General features: G+C 42.7%; 1 pseudogene; it reads left to right on the forward strand.

The window, feature by feature from the left end:
• Positions 1–21436: 21436 nt before the first annotated feature.
• Positions 21437–22009, forward strand: LOC137764862 (DNA replication complex GINS protein PSF2 pseudogene; annotated as a pseudogene).
• The last annotated feature ends 2530 nt before the right edge of the window (positions 22010–24539 follow it).

Raw genomic sequence — 24539 nt, forward strand, 5'->3', positions numbered from 1 at the left:
GAAGATCAAGGTTGTCGTTTCTTAAAGTATGGCCTGCAGGTCACCTGCATCAGAATCCCCCGGGCCCTAGATAAAATGCAGATTCCTGGGCTCCCCACAGTTCTTACTGAATCAGAATCAACAGGGCAGGAAATTTGGACTTTGAGTAAGCATCCCTGGGGGTATTCTTATGTACCCTGAAGTTTGAGACTTTCTGATCTGGATTTTGCCCCTCTCCAGTATCATGTGGAACCCAGGCAATGGTAAATCTGGTTGGGCAGAAGGGACATTTGTGACCTCTGTCCCCAGCTGTCCACCGGATGCATGCATTTGTGCCCCCACCAGGGCCCTCTCACTCAGGATGTTCCATGCCTCATGCCTGCTTCACCGCCTCCCTCCCTTGCTCAAGTTATGGCACCACCAACCCATCCGGTGCCCAGGTGAGACACCTGCGAGTTGTCCTAACTCCTCATTCTAAACATTTCGCCAATTATTGAATCTGGTCAATTTCACCTCCAACGTCATGTTCAAAAATGTCTTTTTTCCACTGTTTCCCTCCTCTACCACTTAGATCACGACTTTCACCATTTAATCATTCCTTTAACATATATTTATCTACTAATCACCTAGAAGTAGAAGGTGAAAAGAAGAAAAGGAAGCAAGGGAGAGATAAAGAGGCACTGGGGAGTTTTGGGGAGAGGAATGACATGATTGCCATGTTTTAAAAGGATCCCTCTGGCTGCTGTATTGAAGGAAGCCTGAAGAGGGAGAAGCAGAAGCAGGGAGAATGGTTAGGGTGCTACTGCAGTATTCCAGCTAAGAGATGACACTGGCGTATATCAGCCAGAGTGCTAAACAGTGGAAATGGCAAGAAATCACTGGATTCTGGCTATAAGCTAGAGGTGGGACCAACTAGAGCATTTGCAGATTGAAAGGATGTGGGATGTGAGAGTGAGTAGTCAAGGCTGCTACTAACCACTAACCAATCTGGGGCGGCTGTTGGGTCTTTGGTGGGAATGAGTAGGGAGGAGATGGGACCCATTCGGTCGTCATCTCTCACTGGACCACCCAATGGCCTCTCACTTGATTTCTGTGCCTTGAACCTTATCCTTCATAGGACTGTTTACATCAATGAAAAAAAAGGTTCTAACTCTCCTGCACAAAAATCCTTTAGTGGTTCTCTGTTACATTCAGGGTAAAGTTTGATGGTACGGGACATATCAGTCTGTCTCCTCCTTACCTCTATAGTTTTCTAGCTCTGCGGTACCGTACGATACTGATGTGCTAGTAATTGTCCACAACACAGGGATATCACTCTTCTCGTCTTTACTTATGCCTCACCCTCTGCTCAGAATGCTCTTCCCCTGTCTGTTCCTTGAGAGCAAGGCTGGTATCTTATTCATTATTTTATCCCCAGAAACTAGTACAGTAAACCAAACTAAAGTTCTCACTAGAGCTTTCTGGGGGAGGATAATCATAATTACTAACATCTCACAGATGAAGAAGTTGAGGTTCAGATAAGTTAAGTAACTTGAATTACACTAAAATTGGTTGTCCCAAGGTCACAGAGTTGAACATAGATCTGTAATACCCCACAGCCCTTTTTTCTCTACACCATACAAAACTACCTCCGTTTTTGCCTGGAGCCAGATCTGCCAGGCTCCCCTTTTTCTGGTTACCTTTTAACTGCCGTATTTACAGTTACAAATCTCTTACAGCTGAGATGCTTCCCCTGAGGGATTCCTTTTGGTTACCAGGCAAACTCTGGCATGACAGCCCCCCTACCCACCCATGATGAAGCAAAACAGTCCACAAAACAATAACACTCACACATCATGTAAGTACTTGCACACAACTTTCTTTACTGTAGAAAAGATCCTGGACTTCACAATTTCTTTTGAAGCTATCTGGGAAGCTACCCTTTTATACAGTTTAAAAAAATGCAATAAGAAAACATTATAGAAAGTCTGGAAAATAAGAGAAAAATATCACCTACTCTATTAACATAAAACTGCTTTCATTTGCTCATATTATATATACTTTTATGAAGTTAGATTTTATGTGCAATAAATCAAATGTTTTTTAACTTAATATTACAGCAGAAACATTTTCCATTTCTACATAATTTTTAATTCCTGCATTATATCCTAGCCCATGGATGTGCCAGAATTTTAGATATTGTATTATGTTTTTGAATTTTTCACTGTTAGCCTCTGTGTTGGGTATACTTTCCTTTTTTTTTTTTTTTTTGAGGTATAGTCTATGTATGTTTTTTTTTTTTATTTCTCATTTTGGAGGATTTCCTTAGGATAAGCTCCAGAACTAAGATGAACACTTTTTAATGATTATAATTTACAATATGAAACAACATTTCAAAAGAGCTGTTCCAACTGGAACTCTTTCTATTTTTTTCAGGGCTGTTTACAAAGGACAGGCTGGACCCCCATGGGGCCACATCAAACTTAGAGAACTGCTTCCTTGGGGCCTTGCAAGAGAACATGAGTACTGTACTGTAATAGCGAGGTCTTCCAGGGAAAGGTGGGGCTACTTCCATCCTCAGGAAGCTGAGTTTTGGGAGGAACTTTCATCCCTGGCAGTGAGTGTCCCTTCCTTCTCTCCCTAAACCAAAATGATCCAGAGAGCAGGTTACCTCTTGGCCATAGGCAGGTGTCCAGATACCACCAGCTGGCTCCACTAAAGATTGATGGGTAGTAAATACTTGCTCCAGAATGTCAGCAACCCTGAAATTTGAGGCTTTTATCTTTCATTTCTAGCCTATAGCACAATTAGCAAAAGCAATACATATACAATAATAGCTAACATTAATTATCTATTATATTATCTCATCCTCAAGGAAACCCTATCTTATCATGAATCCCATTTTATAGACGAGGAAGCTGAGTCTTGGAGATGTTAAATGTCTTACCTAGGGGCACTCATAGTTAGTAGCAGCAGAGCCAGGAAAATTGGACTCCAACTGAGGCAGAGACCACAGCAGGAAAAAATCATTTTATCATATTATCAACATTGCTATTGACATTATTTTATCTGGAACAGTAATATTTTTTATCAAACAATTCTTAAATAACATTTAACTAGAAGCCAGTTGGAAATGTGGTTCCCCCAACATAAAACTCAAGGTTGGGGTTTCACCTCCATCACTGGCTGAGGCAGGGCGGAAGCTGTAATGCCCATGTCAGAAATCCGTTGTTTTCTCAAGTTTAGCTTCTGAGAAATTTGCAGACCTGTAAGAGATGAAAACCAGGGACCTTTCAAAGTATGATTGCTTACTTTTCAATTTCCATCTTTCAAGTAGTCTAATACTTCCTGGGACAAATAGAGTTTACTATGGAAATGTCTTCTTTGAAGATGCAATTTAAAGACAGATTTCTTGTACTCTCACGAATGCATTGTCAACAAATTGCGTGTATTTATTCAACTTGTCCAAATAAAAGCCAAATAAGGCTCAGAAATCGATTTCTTGGCAATTTGACTTTCTGAGGCAGGGAGTATAGGAAAGACTTTGTGGGTATATTCTCGTTGGTTAAAAATTGAGTCAAACAAAGGGGCATGAGGCAATCTGGGAGGGTGATAGACATGTTTATTATCTTGATTGTGGTGATGGTTTCATGGGTATATACATCAATTAAAATTTATTAAATTGCACATTTTAAATAGGTGCAGTTTATTGTATGTCAATTATACCTCAAAAAAGCTGTAAAACCAATAAATAAAAATTGAATCAAGCTATGTGTCTTTTTATCAAACTCGTTCAATATGTTGAACATTTTTCCCCCTGAATTATGCAAAGCTCATCCACGAATGGCCTAAGATGACTCAAGTTGAAAACCATATCTCACTTTAAATGAATCTAACTGTTATGTAGGGGTAAATACTATAGAGCTTGAGAATCATACAAAATTTTGTTGAAACTGAGAGAATGTAAGGGGAGCTAGATAGAGTTGTGCTTCTAGATCTGAGACCTCATTTCTAGCAAATCCTGTTTCTGGCTGCTATTGACTCACACCTGACTGTATTAGCTGTGAAAAATCAGAATTAAGCAGAGATGCTGTAGAATCAGCAATAGACTCACTGAGTCATGGAGAAGGGAGGGATGGATATTAGAAGTTTCTCACTGAGTCATGGAGAAGGGAGGGATGGATATTAGAAGTTTATCTCCCTTATATCCCTGTCTTTGGGAAGGTGTATATCTTTTTTTTAAAATTTTATTTATTAAATTTTATTTATTTATTTATGGCTGTGTTGGGTCTTCGTTTCTGTGTGAGGGCTTTTTCTAGTTGCGGCAAGTGGGGGCCACTCTTCATCGTGGTACGTGGGCCTCTCACTATCGCGGCCTCTCTTGTTGCGGAGCACAGGCTCCAGACGCGCAGGCTCAGTAGTTGTGGCTCACGGGCCTAGTTGCTCCGCGGCATGTGGGATCCTCCCAGACCAGGGCTCGAACCCGTGTCCCCTGCATTGGCAGGCAGATTCTCAACCACTGCGCCACCAGGGAAGCCCTGGGAAGGTATATATCTTTTGTGGCTGAACATTCTATTTATACTTCCATTCTCAAAGCTAAGTATTACACTTAGCTCTTCTTCACTGATGAAAGGTATTGGTGCAAAAAATATTTGGTGAATCTGGCTTTCTACTGTGAAAAGCAGGATCTGTGAAAGGACAGTGTACTGTGACCCACAGCATGCCTTTATTTGTGAGTTGCTACGCTCAGGGTAAGAGTACTGTACTTCCAGGGATTAGAAGTGCCAATAAAGATATGTCATAAATTTTCTACTACATGCACTAGGCCATTATTAATTCTTCGTCTTGACATACTATCATATTCCTTTGGGTAGAGACCTTTTGGTTCTACTCTTAAATCTCAGAAAAGGAGATCTGTCTGAATTTGGAGAAAAGGAAAAAGGAATAAGTATTTCTTGTCTGTCTTTTACAGGTGATCTGATTTTAGTACCTTTCATGTCACAAAGAGACCCCATAGTAATAGTTAAAACTCAGCCCATCTGTCTACTGCTTGACCATTTTGTGACAAAATGAAATAACCCATCCTTTTCTACCCAGATTATTACAACATGAGCTCCCATTGGCCTTCTTTCCAGAAATGAAGGCCCCTCAAAGTATCTTCTCAGTTATCACTGTGAACTGCCCAGGAATTTGGGCTCCTGATAACCAGATGGAAGTGTTCCTGAGAACAAGTCCCTCTAGTTTTTCTTTCTGTTCAGCCTTCTTGTCTTGATGCCAGAATCTGCCCATACTACTGATGATTCCCAAGAGACAGCCACTTTGATGAGCTCACCTGCCTTCTCCCAGCCCGCCTCCAGCGCATGCCTATTCTAGCCTTGGGGAGGGACCATTGCCCTTCTTGCTTCTCCTCTGAGTAACTCGGTCAGGCTTGTGAACACAGAGTGGTTCACAGCATCAGCAGGGGCCACTCTTCAAGCCCACAAGCCAAAAATCTTCCTTCCTAATCCCCATAGGTATCCCAATGGTGGGGGCAGCTCAACCTCTACAATGGGAATTCCCAGGCGTTCCGACCTGGAGTCCAATCAACTCCCAGTTCCAGAGAGAACCTGTCCTGCCATCCTCCAGTGCATGCCCACTCATTTCCTGCTTCTGGGTGATTGACAGTGGGGCAGATCCTTTTCCTCCAGAAGGACTTCCCATGGCCCCAATGAGAGTTCACCATGCATTTCCCTAAGACGATGGACTCACTCAGCTGTGGGTAATACCCTGTTGGGGACACTTCCCATCCAGGCTGGGTTGGTACCAAGGCTATAACCCAGGGTCTTCACTGTGTCACCAGAGTCAGGAGAGGAGGAGATATGATCTGCAAATCCCTGAGAGTTCAGCCTCAGGTCCCAGCCTCCCACAAGAAAATGCCTGGAATCCAAAAGACACAAGATCTCCCAGGCTGTAGGTGGTCTAAGTCTGGGTATGGGGGATAGTCTGCTGAGACTCCACAGAGAACAGTACTGCTAAGAAGCCCAACTGACATTATAAGCAGGATACTCAACCTCTCATGCTGAAGCCCTGGCCTTTGGGTCCCTTCTCTACCTCAGGGTCTTCCCGGGAACACGGGGTAAGCTTTCACATTATATTTACATGACTAAAAGGGGCTCATCAGTGTGGTCACTCCCAACTAAGTGGAGGGTCTTCTCTAAAAAACAAATTCCATTTTCTTCTCTTGAATGCAAAATTTGCTTGTCACCCACAAAATAGCAAAATACTACCTTAAAAGAAATTAAAGCTCCCAGCTGCACTCAGATTATGGCCACCTGAGTTGTGACTGTGACCCATTCTCATGTCATAATCAGGGCTACTTTGACTCTAATAAAAACCCAGAGGGTGCATCCTAGTTGGAAATGATTCTGCGACTGCCCTCGGAGTGAATCCGTATCACAGGATTTCTCTCTTTCTTGCAAAGTCGCTTCAACTTTTGAAACGATTTTTACTCTTTGACAGACTTAAGAAGAGGAAATACGGTACAAAAAAAGAGAAAATAGAAACATGAAGAAAACACATCCCTATGGAAATAAAGCATGATATTTGAGGCAACATGTGTTAGCTATGAAAATGGGTGGGCTAGCCTGCAGTTTCAAATTGCTGCATTTGCCTGAGAGCTCAGTTTTAAAGGGCAGGGAAAACGGTTAAAGGAAGCTAAGAGTGCTTAGGTGGATGCAGTCTGCAGTGACAAGAAAATGTGATGGGATGGCTTGTGAGGTGGGAAAACTTGCTTGCATGGATGCATGATTGGATGCAGCAAATTTCCGTGTCTAAAGCTAAGTATCAGATTTGGCAAGAGCATTGTTATTATGATGATTATGATTATTTTCCATGCTGAGGAACAGCCTCCCAGAGACATCAAAGGAATATGCTGTCAGGGAGAACAAAGGATATTTTGGTTCTTCAAGGAAAACAACTTGGTAGAACTTCAGCATTCTGGAGAAGGGAAATGATTAGACTCAGTGGTATAGCAGTGAGAACTTTTTGAAATAAAAGAGTGAGAAATCTTCGAAGAATATGAATTTGCCAAGGACATTGTGCTACCAGTATTTACCACCATTTACCAAAGACTTTTATAATCAGTCAGGCATATAGGCTAGGTTAAGAAAAAATTTCAGACAAATGGCCCTAATTTAAATACAATTCCAGAATCGTCAGAGCCATCAAAGAATCCTTTAACAGCCACAAGATTTACCTGGGATGGAAGGTGTCTACTTTCCAAACTCACTGTATTGTAGAAAGTTCCCCTGGTTCAGCTCATCGGGCAAACTCTCTGAAAAGGAAGAGCTCTGATACCTCTGTATTTACATTTTAAATACATGTTTTTAAAATCATTTGTGTTGGGTAAACGTGTATTGTAAAATGCGTTTTTTGTTTCATCATCACTTGGATATTTTTATTATTCAAGATGCATTTGAGGAACACAACCCCAATTTTTAACATTCTGTGGGCAGGACATAAGGTTTTAGGTTCTAAATTAGAGCTTGCACAGTATGTGGCCTTATTTAAACCTTGGCAGCCTGGAAGGAGGTATTTTCCTCACTTGAGGAAGAATCAGGTCCAGTAATTTGCCTGTGGTCAGTCACCAAGCATTATTATTTAAATACGGGTCTGTCCGACTCCCAAATCTCTGTTCTTTCCTATCTTAGAAGGCTGCCTTCTAGGAATTATGCAGTTAAAAAGTACTTTCTGACTTTCAGCCTAACCAGCTTTCTTAATAGCATGCACACGTGGACACACACACAAACACACACACTCTCTCATGCACACATACCTATACCTCCTGCACACACACAGACTAACCCTTACATCTTGAAGATTCTCCCTGATTTAAATCTTGATGATCTAATTTAAATTACTTGGAAATCACAAAGTACTTCAAAGTTTTTCAAGTTTCAAGATTTTTTCCAAAAATCATTGCTTTCTTACACTGGAAATTTTTGGATTGAAAAAGTTCAAGATTTGGCTTAACTGAAAGGGTTCTGAGCTTTTCACAATCTAGCTGGACCCTCAATTTTTCCAAAATAATTCAGCATTTCTTCTCCTTCCCTCTTTCCTTATTTTTGTCTTTAAAAAACTTGAGATTTGATGCTTTATAAGAGTATTTATATGTCTTACATTGAAAATTAGTAAAAATATATTGAAAAGAAAGTAACCTAGACAGATTCACACTGTTATTCTCATCTTACTGGAATTATTTTTCTGGTTTCTTTAGTCTGACTTGTGTTCCGAAGTCTGATTTTGTTTGTGAAAACAAACCACGCCCCCCCCACCCCCGCAAACATAGCAAGCTATTGTACCCAAACTTAACTTATTTAACTTTCATTAGTTAAATGTAGCAAATTTTCTTTGTATAATGAGTGTGTTACAGCAGGCAGGTAGCTAAATATGAGCAGAGAAAGGGAGGTAGGGACCAGATGGCAGGAAACCATACATCTTGTAAACAGCATGGGTCCATGGGCAGACAAAGGAAAGCAGGAACCTCCAGACTGATAGAAAACCACACATTTTGGGGTGATAAGTGTCCTGGAGGCACACAAAGAAAGGTGGGAAAAGGCGGGACTCTCCAGTATCCGAATGTAACCTTTTGCTCATTATGCTCTCATTACAATAAAATTAGCCTTGCAGATAAGAAGTACCCATCAGGCACCGATGCCATGACACTTCCGATCAAAGCTAAATAAGGACAAGAATCCTTCTCCCCTCGGGAAGGTGGTGATGGGATAAAAATCAGAGAATACAACCCTCAAACCCCTCCCTCCGCAATGAATATTCCTCCCCTTCATTTGTACTCCCCACATAACCGGTTTGCCAAAGAAACTCAGGGCAGCTACTCACCTGAGACTGCCCGCTCTCATCTCGGGAGTGTACTATTGCTTAAAATATCCTCACTTTACGTACTTTCCTGACCTCCCTGTCTCGCTTCTGAGTTCTTTCTGTGATGAGTCAAGAACCTTTCACTGGGAACATCTTGGAGACTCAGCCAGGAGAGTTCGGTAAGCCTCAGCGTCTCGCCTCCCTCCCACTTTTACTTCCGAGAGGCACTGCTTTTCTTCCCGCCATTACTCTCTCTCTCACACTCTCTCCCTTACTCTTTCTCTCTTTTGCTTTTTTATTGACTGTCGCCTTTTTGGACTTAGCCTCTCACTTCCTTTGGGCTTGAGACGCCCTGCCTTACTTCCCACCATCTCTCTCTCACTCTCTCCCTTTCTCTTTCTTATTGTCTGTCCCATTTTCAGACCTATTGCTGCAGAAACGTGGGCGTGGGTTGAGCAGTTAAAAGCCATTAGGGCACCCACTGGATGGAGCACGTGTGGGAAGGGGTGGCAGGGAGAGTGGCACCACCCACAAAAGGGAAGGGAAAAGAGAGGCTTTTCCACAAACCATCTCCTTCAATGGCCAGTGCCTGTTTTCAGAAACTTACCACCATTTTAGAGAAAAAGAAGGCTGGGACTTAAATAGGTCCTAGAAGTATGAGGATGTCCATTCCAGGGGAACATACCCTGGAACACAGGGATTAATCTGTAGAGTCTATAGAGAAGCCTTCAGGAAGGTCCCTCATCCTGGGTACCGTGGACGCCATGATTGGACACAGGCCCAAGAACACTGGGGCCAGCAGGACCGCCTTATGGGGGAGTAGCTAGCCTCCCTTTTGGCTGGGGTTGACAGGGCTAGGTGGGCGGGGATGCCTGGAACCAGTCCCGTCTTAGGGAGCCCCCACGGGACCTCCTAATGCTGATGGTCCTGTTACAGGAGCACCTCCTCTCTGAAGGGACGATGGGAAACACCTCCTCCATCCCCAAGGACTCAGCCCTTGGGTGCGTTCTGAGTCACTGGGACAGGTTTTCTCTAGATTCTTTAAAATGAAAAAAGCTCATTTTCTTTTGTAACACAGCCTGGCCCCAATGTAAACTTGAGGACGATGAGGCCTGGCCAGAAAATGGGAGCCTCAACTATAATACTATCCTACGGTTAGACATCTTTTTCAAAAGGCAGGGAAAATGGACAGGAGTTCCTTATGTTCAGGCTTTTATGGCCCTAAGAGAGAACCCGGGGCTATGCAAGTCCTATGTTAGGGAACCTTGCCAACTGGGACCCATTCACGCTACACAAAGCCCTCTCTAGTGGCATCTCTGGAGGAACATGAGCCCCAGACAGCAGATCGTGTCCCAACACTCCTTCACCATCTTCAGCCTCTCCCCTGCCCTATAAGCCTCTTTACCCTTCCGTACCAGAAGTGCAGCCAGAGCTTCTTTGCCCCCTTCAGGAAGTAGTAGGCGGGCTTCAGGGAATTACCCGAGTCCACACCCCTTTTTCTTTGTCCAGCCTCAACCAGTGCTGCACTTGCTTAGGCTGATTCTCGGAGGACCCTAGCCAGTTCACCGAAGAATTCCAGGGACTAACTCTCTCCTTTGACCTTACTTGGAAGGACGTAAATATTGTCCTTTCCCACTGCTGCACCACTGAGAAAAAGACCTCAGTGTATTTGGGCACACGCTCAAACATATGCTAATGGATTACACCGTTGCCCAACAATATCAACACCCTGTGGGCATGACAGCAGTGCCTCTAATGGATCCTAATTGGGACTATCAGCCAGACCAACCTGGTATCCTTTGCCTCACTGAAGGGATGAAACAATGCATAATTAAACCTGTTGACTATAATAAGGTTAAAGTGATCACCCAAGGCCAAGATGAAAATCCAGCCCCATTTCAGGCCCGATTGGTAGAGGCCCTCAGAAAGTATAGGAATGTAGACCCAAAAACTTTCGAGGGATACACCGTATTTGCAACCCACTTCATTAGCCAATCAGCCCCTGACATCTGTCGAAAGCTTCAAAAGCTTGCCATGGGGCCCCAAACTCCTCTCAACCTTCTTACTGACACAGCCTTCAGTGTCTTTAACCATGGTGACCAGGCTGAGGAGGAAAGGAAGGAACAGCGTGACTTTAGGAAGGAACGACAACAAGTCAGGCTTTTGGCAGCCATCATGACAAGACCTAACCCACCTCCTGGTTATCCCAAAAGTACTCCCAGAAGACCTCCGCCAGGAAGGGGAGCCTGTTTTAGCTGTGGGAGCCCTGAACACCGGAGCAAGGAATGCCCAGGAAACAGGTCCCAGCCTACACCCAAAACGCCATGCCTGCTCTGCAAGAAGATGGGCTACTGGAGGAGGGAAGGCCCCCAGCTCCAAAGGGAGCGAGGAAGTTCCCCCACGCCAGTCATGGCAGTGGTTGACTGATGGGACCCAAGACCACCCAAGGCTCCCAAAAAGACAGTCATCATCACACAGGAGGAACTGTTGGGTGACTATTGACGTGGCAGGTAAGCTTGTCCAGTTTCTAGTGGACACGGGAGCCACTTACTCTGTCCTGACTTCTCATGCTGGGCCCATTGCCCCTGAAACCTGCTCTATTGTTGTGGTAGAAGGAGGGCTAAAACTAAAACATTTCACCACCCCACTAACTCACACCTGGGGAAAGACCCTTATAACTCACAAGTTTCTTGTCATGCCTGAATGCCCCGGCCCGTTATTTGGAAGGGATTTTCTCTCAGCCTTCGGGGCGACTCTTACTCTCCCTGAAAACCAAAGCCAAGGAGTGTTTTTGGCTGGACTATGTATTATACAAGGCATGGACAGTCCAGCCCAAAATATTCCACTGGAAATTGAAAAATTTATAGATCCACAGGTCTGGGATCAGGGAATCCCAGGGAAGGCAAAGTTTGTCACTCCTATAAAATTACCTTAAAGGAAACTAATAATATCCCTTCCAGGCGCCAATACCCCATAAAACCAGTGACTCGACAAGGCCTCCAATCCCTAATCACAAAAAGTATCTCACATGGGCTTTTGGTGCCATGCCAATCTGCCTGTAATACTCCAATTCTACCTGTCCTCAAACCAAATGGGGATTATAGAAGGGCTCAAGATCTCCGAATCATAAATGAAGCTGTAATTCCCCTTCACCCAATCGTTCCCAACTCATACATAATCCTTACTCAGATCCCAGAGGACACAGCCTGGTTTACGGTCCTTGATCTTAAAGATGCCTTCTTCTGTATACCTGTTTACCCTGATTCTCAATACCGTTTTGCTTTCCAATGGACTGACCCAGACACAAATGAAACCCAATAATATACCTGGACTGTCCTTCCTCAGGGATTCTAGGACAGCCCACACCTGTTTGGCAATGCCCTAGCTAAGGAACTAAGGGAACAAAAATTAGAGACGGGGCCATTATTACAATATGTAGGCGACCTCCTTATCTGCAGCCCCTCAAAGGAAGCTTCAGACCAAAACACCGTACAGGTCCTCAATTTCCTGGGCTCCAAGGGATAGAAAGTATCCTCACGGAAAACCCAAATTTCCTCCCAGAGAGTCACTTACCTGGGACACGTTCCAAGCCCAGGGAAGCGTGCCCTTGCGACCCAGCATAAGGAGGCAATCCTCTACTTAAAACAACCACAAACAAAGAAACAGCTCAGAGCCTTCTAAGGAATGGTTGGATTTTGTAGGCTTTGGATCCCCGGGTTTGGTCTCATGGCAAAACCATTGTATGAGGCCTCAAAGGGATTGGACATGGAACCTCTAGATTGGACAGGGAATTTACAAAGAGCATTTCATCAGATTAAGACTGCCCTAATTAGCACCCCAGCCCTAGGGATCCCAGATCTTAACAAGACCTTTACTCTACCTCAGAAAAACAGGGAATTGCCCTGGGAGTTCTCACCCAAAAAGTAGGGCCAATTCCACGACCAGTGGCATATCTCTCCAAGCAACTGGACTCAGTGGCCTCAGGATGGCCAGGCTGTCTGAGAGCCTGGTATAATCAGGTATAATCAAGGGAAGCAAGAATGGGCTGAGATTGTTAAGGCGGGGTTCCCAGTATATACTTGGCTTCTTCCATTTCTAGGTCCCATAGGCACTATATTTCTCATCCTTCTCTTTGGTCCTTGTATTTTTAACTACCTAGTTGAATTTCTATCTGCTAGAACACAACAATTCCTACTTCAAATGATGCTATGCCAGGGATTTCAACCCATCCCACCTGAAGAAGGGGACCATCAACACCTGCTGGACAAGGTTGCTGCCTCTTTCTACTCCCCACTCTCCACCTCCGCCACTGTAAACAACCCCGAGACCCCTATCTCTGACAGACAGCAAGGAGATCTGGACCCGCATGCTCAGCTTGAAGCAGTTACAGAAGGCAGACCATCCGCCCTTTGTCTCTTCAAAGATTTTAAGGGTCCAGGCTCCTTGAGGGGTGAATGTTGCAGTAGGCAGGTAGCTAAATATGAGCAAAAAAAGGGGGGCAGGGGCTAGGTGGCAGGAAACCACACATCTTGTAAACAGCGGGGGTCCATGGGCAGACAAAAAAAAGCAGGAACCTCTGCACTGATAGGAAACCACACATTTTGGGGTGATAAGTGTCCTGGAGACAAAGAAAGGTGGGAAAAGGCGGGAATCTCCAGTGTCCAAATGTAACCTTTTGCTCGGTATTCTCTCGTTAAGATAAAATTAGCCTTGCAGATAAGAAGTACCCATCATGCACCGATGCCATGACACTTCCATCAAAGCTAAATAAGGACAAGAATCCTTCTCCCCTGGGGAAGGCGGTGCTGGGATGAAAATCAGGGGATACGAACCCCAAACCCCTCCCTCCCCAGTGAACATTCCTCCCCTTCATTTGTACGCCCCACGTAACCGGTTTGCCAAAGAAACTCAGGGCAGCTACTCACCTGAGACTGCCTGCTCTCACCTTGGGAGGGTACTATCACTTACATAAAACCTCCCTTTACTTACTTTCCTGACCTCCCTGACTCCTTTCAGAAGTCCTTCTGCGAGGAGACACTGGGAAGAAGTGCAGCTCCGTTACTAATGAGAATGGTGGAAGGACTCTGGCAAAGCCAAGATTGTGCGTGTGTGTACAGACTCTTGCACGTGCATGCACGCACACACACGTGCCACGCACACACACGTGCATGTGCATGTGCATGGCCATGCGGGTGTGAGTGAGAGTGTGTGTCCTGTGGGATGTTTAATGAAAGATGGAGGCAGGCTTGGCAGGGAGCCCTGTTGGTAAACAATGCCTGTTTGTAGCCTCCTCAGGAATTACCTAGGAAGTGGAAGGACCTGAAAAGATTGTGCGTGAAGTACCCCCTTGGCCGTCCAATGAAGTGTCTGTTATCAGAAGGAAATGTGTACTTTTTGAGGTGAGATCAGTTGTGTGCTCTGAACCGAATGATTTTTCGTTTTTTTTTCTGATAACAAGCTGGTGGTAAGCTTCACTGAACTGAGAAATTGTAAACTCTTAGAAAAGGCTGTCTAAAGATAACAATTCAATGTTTCTCGGTAATGTATTCTGGATGAATCTGATAATTTAAAGCCCACTTCACCAAAATGGGAGTGGTGCTTGCATCCTCTTTATCTTCAATTATGTCTAATCTGTTTCTAATTCAAACACTGTGCTGCTGTTGTCAGATCAAATATAGATTTTAAATGTTTTATGCTTCTCCGCTGGGAAGCTCTAAAATAAATGCGGGCTGTCTGTCAGGACGGTGCCAGTTGAATCTAATGAAGTTTTAGATAAATTTAAAGGAAATAAAAGAGTACTTAAAAATGAAATGATTCATGGTTCCATGGTAGAGTCTCCGTGGATCACCTGCTTCACCTCTACGGAACTCTCCTTGAATAAATGCATCGTGTCTTTCAGCTCACAAGGCAGGTTAAAAATCAAGTCATCTTTAGGTTTGATGCAAACAGGGCCTCATAAGCATATGGGCACCGGGACTGTAATCCACGGGTTTTCATTCCACATCATGACACTCTGTCATTGCAAGCAGATTGGAAAACACAGTTACAGTTTTCAATCACCGAATAGGATGCAGTTCTTACTGTTATTAGAATTCTTTTTTTCTCCGCTGATTTACGTAGATGCACTCCAGGTAGCTGAGTGCTGTGGAATATCAAAGCAGAAAAGTGTTCGAGGATAATATTGGGCATTGACCTGGGACCCCAGGGGCTGTTGCCAGGGTTATATTTGTAGAAATGCTACCCTGATAAAACTTTTGAGGCCTCTTCTTAGATTTATTAATTTAGAGAAAGCAGGGAAGAAATGTTTTATTAGAGCTCAGAAAATGTTTCTGTCTTACAAAATTGCCATTTCATAGTCAGGAGTGTTTAACTGGGGCTTAAAGGTGAAGACACTGGAGCAATTTGTCATCATGCAGATTTTTCTTGGGTTTGCTTCTAATCCTTTTTGGACTGCCAACGGGGATGTCTTTTGCTGCCTTGGATGTCTCTCCTGATTTGGTTTTGGAAGAGTTTTTCCAGAGTATCCTTTAAATGATAATTAGAATTTGTGCTTAATAGCAAAAGGCTTTAAAGTTTTAACACCATAATCCTTCTAGGTCCCCATCCTCCCTCTCCCCCAAGTTTATCTTAAGAGCAACTATATTTTTATCTAGGGTAAGACCCTAGCATGATAAAGAATAGTAGGACTAAGCTGATTCTTAGGAGGAAAAAAAAAAGTCATTTTACTGGTCTCTTAGCTCACTTTGGCTTGACCCATTTACAAAACTGACATTAAAAAATCTAAGAAAAAGGCATTTCTTTCAAATTGCATCCTTCTTTGCTTTGAGGTTTTAAGGTCAAATTTCTATAAACAAGCAATTTTTTTTTTTCTCACACAAACTCTGTAGGGATGCAAGAAAAATCTCCCCATTTATTTGTAGTGGAGTTTCCCTTTGGTTTCTTTCGGACTCGTTTGTGTTTTCCATCCATCTCAAGATGTGCAGGGCTGTGCAGTGAGGAGACAATTCTGTGTTCTAAAAGTGTGTGTTAGATTTTCCCAGTGGGCATCAGTTATGCTTCTGTGACTGAAGTTACCACTGACATTCCAACTAGGAAGAACAAGAGAGGATGCAGGCATGAGGGCAGAGTACTCGAGTACCCGCACACAGGGGGCTCTCTCTAAGGGTTTTCCAGAATGCCAGCGGCCGGTAGGGCCTTTAGAACAAGAAATGCTGCCTGTGGTCCCCTGTGAACCCAGATTATACGATTTCCCTAGAACTCATCTCTGAACTCCTCTCTCTGTTTCCACTCCGGCACAATTTCTGTCTATGCGTACAGGAAAGTGAATCAGGCTTATTTTCCTAGGGGTCAACCCTACCCTGTCTAACTGACTCAGGGTGGGTCTGCTTAGTCTCAGTTTCTGTTCTTGGAGAGTATTCCATGTATATCCTTTGAAAGTGGAAGTCCTTTTTGTTACATATAGTCTATTTTTTTTAAAAAAAAACTAAGAAAATCTTGGCCTCTTATTCTGAACTTGTCATTTTTGGAAGCTTAGCGGGTGAAGACTTTCTTTAAAAACCTAACCACTGAATAACTAGGAGAATGTAGGAGAAAGGGTTGAAATAATACTGTTTTACTATTTTTCAAGTTTGAGTAAGTTTCTTATGGAACAGGAGAGAGAGAGAAAGAAAGAAAGAAAAAGAGAAAGAAATACCATGGGGTTTATAGTCTGTGGAGAACCCACTTCTGTTACACTCTTTGTCCCCAGAAGGAGAAGGGAATAGGAAACAAGTACAAGAGTGTCATGGAAATCAAGGGCAAGAGGAGTGAGCCACGTGTAGAAAACATTGCCCACATGTCAGGAAATGTCACACCAGTATCAGTAGTCAAAGGGATGTGTTCAGGGGATTGTCAGGCTTTTGACATTAATTGGTGCCCCGAAGCACAGCAAGGAGGAAATATACATTACAGTGAGGATTTTTTTTTTTTTTGACGAAGTGCATTATGCGTTCATAAGCCATTTATACTTCCCGCCAGACAAGAGTTAATTTGGGGATGCAGGATTGTTGCTTTAGAAATGTAATGAAATGACACTCAAAAGTGGAAACACTGCCGTTTCACTGTGAAATGGCAAAACAGGAGGGAAAGGCTAAATTGGCCAGAAGATTGAGAGCAAGAGAGAGAAAGAGAAGTAGAAGCCTGGGTAGAGCAATTAATTGTTTCAATGTTTTCCCATGAAAGCCAGTGAAAGAAATACACACAGATACACACACACAAACACACACACAGAAACATACTCTAGTCGCAAAAAGATGATATGTTATTAGGACATAGATACAGAAAACGATTTTTCAGAGTATTAAACAGATTCTAGGCTACAAGATAACATCCATATTCTTTGGCATTGCTAAAAGGATATTTCAGAATGTTAGTGTAGAAGCATATGGATGGAACAGCAGGAATCCTAGTTGTCATACAAGAGGCTGTTTGATGATTGCACACCAGACCAGAAGGTTCACTCAAAGGGGAAATTTAATGATTCAACATCAGCTTCTTGTGTGGTGTTTCCACAAATGTCACCCCCCCTAAGCCAGCATTTCTCTGACTCTGCTTCCAGGGAAAGAATTCAGCCAGTCCCTGGGTCTGCAGTTACCCACTGGGCATCAGATATGAATCTAGCATGGTGCTGGGGTCTGTGACCGACACAGAAAACGTTTGTGATGTAATCCTTCTCTTTAAAGAATTCCCGATCAAGGGTGAGTACCAAATGGATACACATGAAACAGGTAGAGATGTGTGAGGTGAGTTACTGTTCTACCCTTAGGCAGGGACAAATGGCCCTCTGCCCCGTACCCCACACTTAGGGGACCTTGGGTTTTAGGTGCCTTCCTCAAAAATTTCACAGTCCCCCTGTGGTGTCTGAGGCCAGTGGGCTGGCAGTGCTGCCGTGAGCCAGGACCAGGACTCTGGGGGGCTTCTGTTTCTCTCTGACCCTCTACCCTTGCTGTTGCCTCGAGGAGCTCTGGGCCTCGTGTCTGTGGGTCCTGTGGCTCAGCTCTCTCTCCACGAGGGTGTCCTGGCAGCAGTTTTCTCCTGCTGGAGTACAGCATTTCTTTCATTGGATCCTGTGAGATTGGCTGCCAGAATGGTGCTGAATTGGGCCTTGTTTGGGTCACTGAAGGAGGATGAGTTCTGGGTGCTGGATTACTGGTGGTCCACTGCTGACCCTCTGGACTTGAGCTGTGTGACTTGGCTCCAACCACGGTACTACCTCTGGCCCATGCACCTGAAGGCGGCAGGGGTGGTGGCAGGCATCCTTTAGTCCATGTGACCCCACTGCTGGACCCCAGGGGGGGCACCCTGTATCTTCCACGTGCTCCGTGCCATGTGTCAGGCAGTCCTCAAGGAGACTCACTTTTTCTCCAAGGGTTTTTGAGTCTATTGTTCCCTATACCAGGGGCCCTTCCAACCTATGTCTCTTGCCTTGGATGGGTGTGGCAATGCCATGCTTTCCCTGATCCATCTTGAGCCATACTGGACAGGGGATAGACATTCCTTGAACTAATGGGTTCCTGAGTGATGCTGTAACCAGAATTAAATAAATGGTATTAGGGAACTGCAAACCACAAGCAGGTTCTGAAGAGCCATGCATTGTAATAACATCATTGCTACCTTTCTTCATGCATGGGAGACACAAAATTATCTAGATCCAGTGCAATTAACAATAAAGAACACAAAGAGATGGTGCCTGGATCTGATAGGAATAGATGGTGCCTGACACTACGATGAATCAAATCTTCCCATGCCCTGATGGACAATAACAAATACAAAAATAGCTCCTCTCTACCTATTATTCTAAATTGTCATTGATAAATCACTTTGCTTCACATGGGCCCGTGAATTTTTTTTTTTTTAACATCTTTATTGGAGTGTAATTGCTTTACATCATTGTGTTAGTTGCTGCTGTATAACAAAGTGAATCAGCTATACGTATACATATATCCCCATATCCCCTCCCTCTTGCATCTCCCTCCCACCCTCCCTTTCCCACCCCTCTAGGTGGACACAAAGCACCGAGCTGATCTCCCTGTGCTATGCAGCTGCTTCCCACTAGCTCTCTGTTTTACATTTGGTAGTGTATATATGTCCATGCCACTCTCTCACTTCATCCCGGCCTACACTTCCCTCTCCCCTCATCCTCAAGTCCATTCTCTATGTCTGCGTCTTTATTCCTGTCCTGCCCCTAGGTTCTTCAGAATCATTTTTTTTTTTTTAGATTCCATATATATGTGTTAGCATACGGTATTTGTTTTTCTCTTTCTGACTTACTTCACTCTGTATGACAGACTCTAGGTCCATCCACCTCACTACAAATAACTCAATTTTGTTTCTTTTTATGGCTGCGTAATATTCCATTGTATATACGTGCTACATCTTCTTTATCCATTCATCTGTCGATGGACACTTAGGTTGCTTCCCTGTCCTGGCTATTGTAAATAGTGCTGCAATGAACATTGTGGTACATGTCTCTTTTTTTTTTTTTTAAATAAATTTATTTATTTATTTATTTATTTTTGGCTGCATTGGGTCTTCGTTGCTGCGCACGGGCTTTCTCTAGTTGTGGTGAGCAGGGGCTACTCTTCGTTGCAGTACGTGGGCTTCTCATTGCAGTGGCTTCTCTTGTTGCAGAGCACGGGCTGTAGGCAAGCGGGCTTCAGTAATTGTGGCACGCAGCTCAGTAGTTGTGGCTTGCAGGCTCTAGAGCGCAGGCTCAGTAGTTGTGGCGCATGGGCTTAGTTGCTCCGTGGCATGTGGGATCTTCCTGGACCAGGGCTCGAACCTGGGTCCCCTGCATTGGCAGGCATATTCTTAACCACTGCACCACCAGGGAAGCCCATGTCTCTTTTTGAATGATGGTTTTTTCAGGGTATATGCCCAGGAGTGGGATTGCTGTGTCATATGGTAGTTTTATTTTTAGTTTTTTAAGGAACCTCCATACTGTTCTCCATAGTGGCTGTATTAATTTACATTCTCACCAAGAGTGCAAGAGGGTTCCCTTTTCTCCACACCCTCTCCAGCATTTATTGTTTGTAGATTTTTGATGATGGCCATTCTGACCGGTGTGAGGTGATACCTCATTGTAGTTTTGATTTGCATTTCTCTAATGATTAGTGATGTTGAGCATACGTTCATGTGTTGGTTGGCAATCTGTATATCTTCTTTGGAGAAATGTCTATTTAGGTCTTCTGCCCATTTTTGGATTGGGTTGTTTGTTTTTTTGATATTGAGCTGCATGAGCTGCTTGTATATTTTGGAAGGCCCATGAATTTTATATACATTTTTAAATCAAAATGAAAAATAGTTGCCTGAGACCTCAAACACCTTAGAGATGGCCCTGGCAGGGTCTAAGTAAATACAGAACTAGTGTTCTAACTGCTTATCACAGATTTAGTAAGCATTTACTTTATTATAATTTTTAAATTCTTAAATATGAAACATTTTAAAACCCAGAAAATATATAAAATAAAATAAGACTTATGAATCCACTACCCTACCATTTTGCTAATATTTGCTTCAGGTTTTTAAAATAAGTAAATCGTGATGAATACAATGAAAATGTACCCCCAATCTCTTCCCCCTTCTTCCTTTTGCAGAGGTAGCCCGTCTCCTGATGGTGGTAAGCATCTTGGTAAGAGATCCTCTAGAAGCAGATCCAGAGGCAAGGATTTGAGTGCAAGTAGTTTATTTGAGAATTGTGGCGTGGGGAAGTGATACTGGGAAGGAAAAGGAGTTAATGCAGTGTGCTGATGAGCAGGTATCCTTGTGGTCAACTGGGGCTCAATCCCATAAGGGTCTTTGGGGGCCTGTGTAGACAAGCCTCAGAGTTCTTCCATCTGAGGGCTAAGGAAGCTGGGGTGTTTACCCATCAACTCCCTTTGTCGTTGGTTGTAGACTCCTTGGCATTCAGGCCTGCCCCGTGAGGGGCTGAGCCTTCTCCTGCAGCCTTCAGGTAGAGTGGAAGGTGTTAGCACTAAGAAGTTGGAGGGTTCAGGAATAATGAGCTTGGAGGGAATATGGGTGGGGCCTGCCAGCACCCGCTGTAGCCAGTATTATTCCCCGACGTGGTGTACTTTCTACATCTGTATATATCAAAAAGACAACGTAAGTATTGTCCTATGGGTTTTTGAAGTTTTAAATAAATGGCTTCATATTGAACACATTTTCTACAACTTGCTTTTTTTTTAAACTCAAAATTATATACTTGAGATTTATCCATGTTGAAATATGTAGATGTAAATCATTTATTTTAGCAGCTCTTTGTGTTCAAGTGTTTGAATAAACTACTTTCCATTTACCCAATTGATAGTTTGTTTCCATTCGTTCTTGTATAATAGACATCTTCACATCCACGTGAGCTCGTGTTTTCTCTATGAGATTCCTGAAAAGCAGATTGCTGCTCACAGGGTAGTCACAGCTTCATGTTTACTGGGTATTGCCAAATTGTTCTACAAGATACTTATGCCAATTTATACTACAGAAAGCAGCATGAAGAATTTCTTTGTCCGCACATCTATGCCAACATACCTGATATGATAAGATTTGTTAATTTTTGACAAGTCTCGGGCTGGCCGTGGGCGCAGCCATGGACACGGCTGAGGTGGAGTTTCTGGCCGAATAGGATCTGGTCACCGTAATCCTGAACTTCAGTCTGGACAAGATCCACCTCATCGAGGGTGGCCTGGGGCCTTTCAACCCCGGCTTACCAGTGCAGGTGCCTCTGTGGCTGGCGATCAACCTGAAACAGAGAGAGAAGTGTCGGCTGCTCACCGCCCGCCCCACCAGCCCCAGTGGATGGACGTGAAAAAGTTGGAGAAGATTAGGGATCATGAATGAAATGAAGAAAACTTTTACCCCTATGCCCAGCCCTTACTACATGGAGCTCATCAAACTCCTGTTAAATCACGCTTCGGATTACATCCTGAAAGCAGATGAGCTCTGGACCCTGATCAAGGACGTGCGGGACACTCATATAGCCAAGCTCCGGGTGTCTGCCAACAGCTTCATGAGACAGCAGGAGGCGCATGCCAAGCTGGATAACCTGATCTTGACGGAGATCAACACCAGCGGGGCTTTCTGCACACAAGCGCTCAATCACATGTACAAACTCCGCATGAACCTGCAACCTTCTGGCAGTGCCCAGTCTCAGGACTTCTAGGGAGGGACTGGTTTGTCAAGGCCTGTGTCTGCCGGCAGGAAGCTCACTGGGTGGTGTTTGAGTGCTCAGGATGTGACAACGGTACTCACGTTTCTGGAGTCTTAGAACAACTTTTGAATGTAAGAAAAAAAGTGCACTGAAGCAAGGAATGGGTTTATAACCTTGTTGGAAAGCAACAGGCTTGTGCTTAGTCCTCGAGACATTTTGTAATTTCACATCTGTATCAGGGAGCCAGGTATCCTTTTATGGGGGAAAAAGAAATTCATTAGCAGAACAAGTGATTTCCCTAGCAGAGCCTCATGTCTCCTGCATGGGACTGTCATGTGCAAGTGAGTGCTCGGTGACGTCAGGTGTTGCTTTTAAGACAGAGATATAGCAGGATGGTGACGTGGCTTCGGCCTTTTTTTTTTTTCTTCCCTTCTTGATCCTGATCTCTTGGGCTAAATTTAGAATTTCCTACAGAGCTTGTTCACCCAGAGAAGGACAGCAGATGAGTGGCTAGTGAGGGTGACCTATGTTTATCATGTACGCCCTGATGCACAATAAAGATGGAATAAATCCCCCCCCAAAAAAGAAAGAAAAGATTTATTAATTTTTGCCAATCTGATAGACTGAAATGGTATTTTATTATTATGATGTTTTAAATTGTCATGTCCCTTAGTTCAGGTGAGGTTGAGCATATTTTCTTACGTGTATTGGATATTTGAATATTCTCTTTTGTGCATTTCCTGTTCATCTCCTGTGTCTTTTTTTTTTATTGGGCTGTTCATATTTTTCTTAGCAATTTGTAGACATTCTGTACATATCCAGGACATTAATATTTTGGGAAACAAACATCTCTTTCTGTTCTGTGGCTTATCTTTTCACATTGTTTATGGCATTTTTCAGTCATAAAAATTTTTAATTTTAATGCAGTCAGATCTAACAGTGTCTCCCTTTATACATTGTTTGGCTTTTCATTTAAGAAATTTTTCCTTATCCTGATGCCATAAATATCCTGTGTTTGCATCTGAAAGTTCTAGTCTCATTTTTTTATCTATGGGCCTTTAGCCCATCTACGGGGTGAGGTAGGAATCTAATTTTATAGCCCGTGGTCTTAGACCCATTTATTGAGTAATCCATCCTGTTCCCACTGACTTGTAGTCACTTTGGATTTTCTTTTTTATGTGGGTCTGTTTCTAGGCCTTCTTCTTTTCTTCTTCTAGGCCTTCTTTCTTTTCATTTGTCTTTACTTGCACTGATTTAAATATTATAGTTTTATAATAATCTTTCCTATAGGGTGACTCTACCTTTATTGTTTAAATTTTCTTGGCTATTCTTTGTTCTTCACTCTTCTACCTGAATTTCAAGATCACCAAATTATGTGAAATACTCTTTTAGCTTTTGATTAGAAGTACGTTGAATTTCTAGAATAAATTGGGGAGAACCATCATCTTACCTATGGAGTCTTCTTTTTTTTTTTTTGTGGACACGGTATATGTTGTATAGTTTTTCTTTATATCATTTATTAGAGTTTTATAACTCTCCCTTGTATATCTTTTATTAGATTTATTCCTAGATATCTTAAATGCTTTGTTGCTTTTGCAATATGTATTTTAAAAAATTACTTTGTCTAATTGACTGTTGGTGATATATAGGAATGATATTTGTGTATGTGTCTATGTGTATGCTTAAAGTAGTCAAATTATGTAATTGTTCTAGGTCTACAGATTTTTTTTCTTTTTTTAGTCCATTTCATAAAGGTTTTTTGGGGGGAAATTATCTATTTTGTTTAATTTTCAATGTTATTTGTATGAAATTCTTATTTGCAAATCACTGTATATAGGTGTTCTTTTTGGACATTCCTGGTATTTGTCCATTCCTAATACCTTATTTGTGCCAGGATTCTTTTCTTATCCATCATACAAGAAATTTGTTTATTTTATTAGTCTTTTTAATAATCTGGCTTTTTATTTCTTTGATTGTTTTTGTTATTTCTTTGTTTTGTTATTTATTTCATTAATTTTGCTCTTACATTTATTTTCTTCTATTTTCCCTGAGTTAAAGCTTTTGTTTTATCTTGTTTTTGTTTTTGTCTCCTAATTTATTGATTTGGATTCTTAGCTCAGTAACTTTAAATCTTTCTTCTTGTCTAATATATTCATTTAATACTGTAAAATTTCTCTCCAAATATTACTTTAGCATTATTTTTTGATACATAATTGTATTTTGATATATAATTTTTGATACATAGTGTTTTCATTATCTTTCAGTTATAATTTCTGCTATGTTATCCATCTTTGACCCATGAATTATTTTGAAATATTTGAAAAAAAATTTAAATGTCTAAATATATGGAAATTATTCTTTGTTATTTATTTCTAACTTTATAGCATTTTAGTCAGAATATTCTGTCAGTAGGATAGAATCCTCACCCAGTCACCCAGCTACACAAAAATTCTAGAATCACTTTTTCCACCCCAGACCTCTCTTAAGCTTCAGTTCCACATATCCAATTCCTCTCTTGTCACTTCCACCTGGATGTCTCACA

Source organism: Eschrichtius robustus, chromosome 5, assembly GCF_028021215.1.
Source record: "Eschrichtius robustus isolate mEscRob2 chromosome 5, mEscRob2.pri, whole genome shotgun sequence".
NCBI classification, from domain to species: domain Eukaryota; kingdom Metazoa; phylum Chordata; class Mammalia; order Artiodactyla; family Eschrichtiidae; genus Eschrichtius; species Eschrichtius robustus.